Raw genomic sequence first — 6,593 nt, 5'->3', positions numbered from 1 at the left:
TTATAGCTTGGCATGAAACCATGCCGAATCAGGTGCACGTGAACTTCCCTTGAGGAAGAGTAACCCTTCGATTCTTACGGTTAACACATGGACAGATAACAAAACCCCCGCTTGTTCGCATTAGCCACTACGAGGAAATCTTGCAAACCCGTAGTGAATTCGCCGGAGAGTCGGCTAGCGTACATCCATTGCCGATTCATCTGCATTATTATAATACAAAATATATAATTAACCATCGCATGCATTTGTTAAACTAATTAAATAGAAATTAAACAATGAACTACACACATATGCATATTTTATCAATGACACATATATATGAAAGGTTCAAGTGTGTTGTTGCTAACCGCGATCGAGGAGGAAAAAATAAATGAGGAAGCTCGATCAAGTGTGGCTCCGACACTTCATATCATGTTTGTTTCATGCTCTTGGGACATTTCATCAAACACCTTGTGTGCATAAGAAGAGCCAAAAGCAAACCTACACCCCCTTGTGAAGTTTGTGAAGAGAAGTGGGCACCAAATGGCTAAGTGCTGTGGGCTGGCTGGTATATGTAGGGGAGGGGCTTTAGTCGCGGTTGGCCTGGCCAACCGCGACTGAAGGCCTTTGGGCCAGGCTCTGAGGACATTTAGTCGCGGTTGGCCTGGCCAACCGCGACTAAAGCCCCTCACGTCCACCAGCTGGCCACCGAGCGCGCTGGGCCCAGTGCCTTTGGTCGCGGTTGGGCAACCGAGCCGCGACTAAATCCGCCTTTGGTCGCGGTTTTTGCATTTCCGCGACTAATGGGGCTGGACGGAAGGCCTTTTTTCTACCAGTGTAGTCAGAAGTTAGCCCATACGTCGTGCCCTGCAGGGACGCCTGCGAAGGGGGGTGCGGGAGGCGGCAGCCCCCCGCGGTACGGTACGGATCGTTGGCACCGCCTATATATACATCTTGTAAACCGCCGGTTAGGGTTTATCAGATTATAAGATAACCCACGGCGTTTGTAAACACTCCCCGATATAGTGAAGTTTTGCTGGCTGGTGTCCGTGGTTTTTTCCCTTTCTGTGTTGGAAGGGGTTTTCCACGTTAAATCTTGTGTCTCCGCTGCGTATTACTTTATCGTTCTTCGTTATTTGCTTGTCGCTTTTATTATACTCAGGATGGCAAAGAGTCCAGTGTGTGGAGTAATGGTGTTGATTCCTTGAGAGCCATCGCTACCGGAGAGGGAAAGTTCCAAGCTGGCCACCGGTCCATGTCATGGCGGCGATGGCGTCATGATGTGGAGTGTGGACCCTGGAAGCTTCGCTGTGGAAGTTTCAACTCATTGGCCAGTAGCAAATCTTAGTTTCTCAGGTCGGACGGGCGACAGCGGATCCGGTGTACGTTCATGGATTCTGGGGCGACCGTTGATTGATCAGCGTTTTGTCGAGGCACTAGGCCAACACGGCTCCACGTGCTTGCCGCGGACGTGTGTATCTCCTCGTACATGCGTTCATTAAAAAGGAACGAGAGGAACCTGCATTTTCCATGAATTTCCTTCTTCCAAAACGTCGCCTTTCACGGATGTGGCTTGGCATGGTGACTGAATTTGATTGGTACTATGAATCGTGCATATATCATATGCTCTCTTCGTTTACTATTATAAAATGTTTTAGGTTTGTTTAAAAATATATGTATCTAGACCTGTTCCCTGTGTATGTTCACAAATTTTGCTCCGTATATAGTCTATATCAAAAATATCTAAAACATCCTACATATACTTTAGCTAAAACATTCAATTCGGCTTAAGTATGCTCCCTTTACCAAGAAATTAAATTTCGAAATATCGAAATTTTTTGACAAAAAATTCTCCATGTACATCTCTACAATATAAGTGTCTTCGTCAAGTTTCACGAAGAACCAGTATTTTTCTTGATCTATGTCAAAAAGACAAAATTTATCTTCTAAAAAGTTTTACTTTTAGCATTAAATTTTGTCTTATTACACACTCACACGACAAGTCGATTTTTCATGAAATGACTTTGTGAGCACGTAGCACGTGAAGATGTACGTGCGAATTTTTCGTTTCACACTAGTAGAAAACAAACCTTTAGTCAGGCACTGTTGACGTCAGAAACCCACTGGCGGGCAGTGACTGGTCAACACCGTAGAGCCGGGAACAACTAGGGCTGCGGCTGGCCCCAGTCCCTCAGAGCGACGGCCCGCAAAGCCTCCTGGTCGCGCGCCGATGCAAATTGCAAGGGCGTGCCACCTGACCTATACCTGGTCAGGAAGGTGTGGATGATGCCTCGCTTAGTTTCCTGTAGGGCACACACGTACACGTTAAATACGAGGCTCGATCGGCTCTCAGGTTGTCCTGTGGATCGGCTCATGGAGCCGATCCACCCATGATTCGTCCAAGGTGGCCGAATATATGGTGGTCCTGCTTGATCAAGATAAAGCGTATGAGATCCACGACGATCTGGGGTTTTCACCGCATAATCGGATCATCCTACTCACGATTGGGCCTCGCGCTCACGCACGGTGATCGTAAGCCAGCCCTAGACAAGGCCTAAAAACCAACACTAGGTTGATCCTCGGAACGTCCTGTCTAGGGGCAGCAAACTACACCCTGCATGCCGCTGGATCCTCCAACCCTTTGTAAGGCCTAACTATTGCAGATATTAAACTAATCCTTGATGAATCAAGGAGCGACCGTAACGGATCAGATCTACTAAACGATGATCAAGCGGGTGCCGTCCCTGCACCCACGATGAGGTACAAGGACGGCTAGATGCGCAAGGGTTGCACTACGAAAGCATATGATACTAAAAACAATGCTAACCCTAACACATCTATGATAACTACGTTGCTCGCCATCAAAAAGGCTTCAGCACGAGCAACGCATGAACAACTAGGCAGGCTCGTGCTGCCTAGATCGCGAGATGCGATCTAGGCAGCATGGTGCTTACCGGAGGAACCCTCGAGACGAAGGAGTTGGCGATGCGCCGAGATTGGTTTGTGTTGAACGTTGGTTGTTGTTTATTCCATAAACCCTAGATACATATTTATAGTCCAGCGGACTTTCTAATGTGGACGTGCACCAAACCGTGCACGAGATAAACTCTAATCTCTACGTAACCTACTATATAAAGATACACGGGCTAACAAGCCCAAACTTGATAAACAAGGCCGATTCACGTATTTCTTCCACGTACAATCTTCACGTCCATCTTGATCGCGGCCCACCTCTGACTTGGTCACATTCTGGTGATAACACATGCCCCCCTGGTTTTGGAAATGACATTTCCAAAATCATTACGCCTTCCCCTCGTCGGGTCATGTCGTGGCAGAGCAGAACCGTCGCAGAGTCCTTCATCATGATAACTTGCCTTCTCAACTTCTCTGTACGATTAGACAGTCCTGGCACCACCTCCTCAGAAACTGCTGTGGCATTGAATTTTTACTATGCTCCTCGTTATTTAACCGCAGCAAACAGTCTTCTTCCTTATCCCCTTCGCACTAGCCTTCAAAAAACCCTCCCTCTGCCACCATGCCTTCGTCCTCCTCTTCTTCCTCCTCATCGGGTCTTTCCTATGTGTCCTCTCCCTCCGAGAGTCGACGCCCTCGTGGGGCACGCAGGCGGCGTACGATATCCTCGCCCCCACGAAGTGGGACAAAGAAGACCATGACTCCCTTGTCTGGTCCGAGGATGACAAATCCTTGACCGACGGGGAGAGCGACCTCCGCCTCCTCGCCGTTGGGGAAACGGAGGAGAAGAGCGACGACGCCAGCTTCTCCTGTGACTTCACCTCTTCCGGGGAGGAAGGGGAGCAGGGAGAAGAGGAGGAGGACGACGATGAGAGCTCCTCCGACGAGCCGCCGGCCAAGCGGTTCTGCCCTTGGCCGGGCAATCTTAGCGACTTCGACAGCGACGAGGACGACGCTGACGAAGAAGACGAAGAAGACGAGGGCCCAGTCGGCGGCCATTGGAGCGACGACGAGCCCGCCGGAAGCAGCGCCGATAGTGACGACGGTGGCGACGACGAGGGCGGTGATGGTCCATAGATAGGACCTTTAGAATAGGGCCGGTAGTAGTAGATGGGACAATGGATCCCCTGGTACTCCCTTTTGAGAGCAATTAGCTCTTTATGTAAGAAATCCTATCGAATCAATGGAGAACTTTTCCCCAATTCCAATTTTGCCGATTCCTTTGAGTTTAATTGAGCCGATTCCCTCTTCTACTGACTTTGCCGATTCGTCCCCTTTGCCAATGCGTAATGAGCCGATAGCACCGCATCGGTCCTTTGAAATTCGCCCTTCCCTTCTTCAACTGATGATCTTCTAAATCTGGTCAGATAATGCAGGATTCTTAGGAAAACCTTTGAACTTTCCCAACCAAACTCGATAATCCTCCTCAATACTCATCATCTGTGAAGAAAGTTGTAAATGAAGGATCAGCCGATGGTATCCCAATCGGCTTTTAAACAGAGCATCCACCAGGCCTGCTGCCCCCCGAGTCTTTGCCAAGGCAAAAATAGAAACGAGGACGCGTAACTTAGCTGAACTAGCTCGGGCTTGATCATGCGGAGCCAACCGATTTGTACATAAATCGGCTTCCCAAAGCGTAGAGCTTTCAAGGCGAGCTGCCCCCGAGTTTCTCCAGTCCGCTCTTAGCGCCCTGCTGGTCAGATCGGCTCCTTTCCTTTGGCGGATCTAACGCAATCCATCCTTGACCTGATCTGCACGTCCAAACTACTCCATTGAGGACTTTCTTCCATTAAAATCTCCCTCTGATCGTAACAGTTATTCCTCTTGAGTCAAAATTTTTTGAATTTTCTAGGCCGATTTGTGTGTCGGCCCCAATATATGATAGTGTCACCTTATACCCTCATGTTTCACCCATCTAGGTGCCCCCCGAGCCGATTCTGTCAAGAATTGATGGTATCGGCTCTTTAAGTAGCCCCTGTTGGGCCAAATGTTGATCCCAGGCAAAATGGATGGTGAGGATAATTTTGGCCGATTGCTGGAATCGGCCTCCACGTTGCTTGCTTGGTGAAGGTTTTGTAATGTCCCTTCATAAATTTTTTGGGGGGCCGATCACAGGGATCAGCCTTGTCATCTCTGTCCATCGATGTTGTTCTTGCTACACGGTCAGTCCGGTGGATAAAACCAGCCTCACCCCGTTCCTTGTTACATCGATGCGTTCGCAGTCGTCCGCATTGATGCCCGAGAGTGGCTCTTGGCCCGATGTCTCCCAAATGTCCATGCCGGCTGTCGAAATCTCAGCCGAGTCATCCGCGTGGACGACTTCCACTTCATCTCCATCCCACTGTATTAGGCATTGATGCATCGTGGATGGAATGCAACAATTGGCGTGGATCCAATCTCTTCCCAGCAGATACAGCATAGGTACTCTTGCTCGTCGACGATAAAGAACGTCGTAGGGACAGTTTTCCTTCCTACGGTCGGATCCACATTCCGAACACCTTGCGCGTCGGATGCTTGGCCGTTGAAATCGCTCGGTGTTACGTTGGTCTTGATAAGATCCGAGCTGGAGCGTCCCAACCGACGTAGCATGGAGTATGGCATAATGTTAATCGCCGCCCCGGTGTCCACCAACATCTTATTGACAAGCTGCCCATTGATGTAACCTCGTAAGTACAGGGCCTTCGGATGCTCGTAGCTTCTTTCTCGCGGCTTCTCGAAGATGACCGGCCGTGGGCCGCAGTCCAATTGCGCCACAGGTGCTTCACATAACCTTGGAGCGCTAAATTCCGCAGGAAGGATGAAGACCATGTTCGTGCCAGCCGATGTTTCATCATCGGCTTTCCTCTGCTTAGGGCGCCACTCTTTTCTTTGTGGCCGACCTTCTTCATCCAGGGTTTGCTGAATTTTGGCGGCCAGGTCAGGCCGTGCCTTCCTCAGCGCGTGCAGATATAACCTTTCGGCTTCTTCCAACGCACGTAGTCGCTGAACTCTTCGTTTTTGGGAGCGGCTGAGCCCGTCAGGACACCATCTTGGCCGATGATACTTATCCTTTTCATCATCGTCCTCTAGTTCCTTGTGATCTTCCATCTGGACGGACTCAGCGTGCTTGCCCCAAGGCGGGAGAGGTCCCAGACGCTCGAACACGGACACCTTAGCCGTACCCTTCTCCTTTTGTTTACATTCTGGGCAATTGCCGATTGTTGGCAATCGGCTCATTCCGGAATCCCAGCAGTGTCTAAAGAAGGGGCAGTCCCAATGCCTATCCACGTTATCCGGTTCCTCAGACCTCCCTCTGGCGCGACGTTCATACCCGTCGTCGTGGTCGTTGTTCTGACGATATCTCCCGCCTGCATCAGACCGATGATTTCTTCGGTCGTCTTCGCCGTGGCGACGTCGGTCATATGGCTGATCATATTTGCTGAGGAGATGCTCGGGTAATAGGCGTGGATGCCGTGTGCTTCTCACCTCCTCCTCGGCCAGGTACCGTTTATCATCGTCTTGGGGCCGGTCACGTGGAACGGCCTCCTCTTTCTCCTTGCCACGAGAATGGCTGCTCTCTGCTTTGTCCGCGTCATGGCGAATCACGAACCCTGCCATATTGGCATCGAAAGAGAACCCTGGTTCTCTTATGGAGTGGCTGA

This window comes from Lolium rigidum, chromosome 7 (assembly GCF_022539505.1).
Source record: "Lolium rigidum isolate FL_2022 chromosome 7, APGP_CSIRO_Lrig_0.1, whole genome shotgun sequence".
Classification (NCBI taxonomy): domain Eukaryota; kingdom Viridiplantae; phylum Streptophyta; class Magnoliopsida; order Poales; family Poaceae; genus Lolium; species Lolium rigidum.
Note: the sequence above shows the minus strand (reverse complement) of the source record.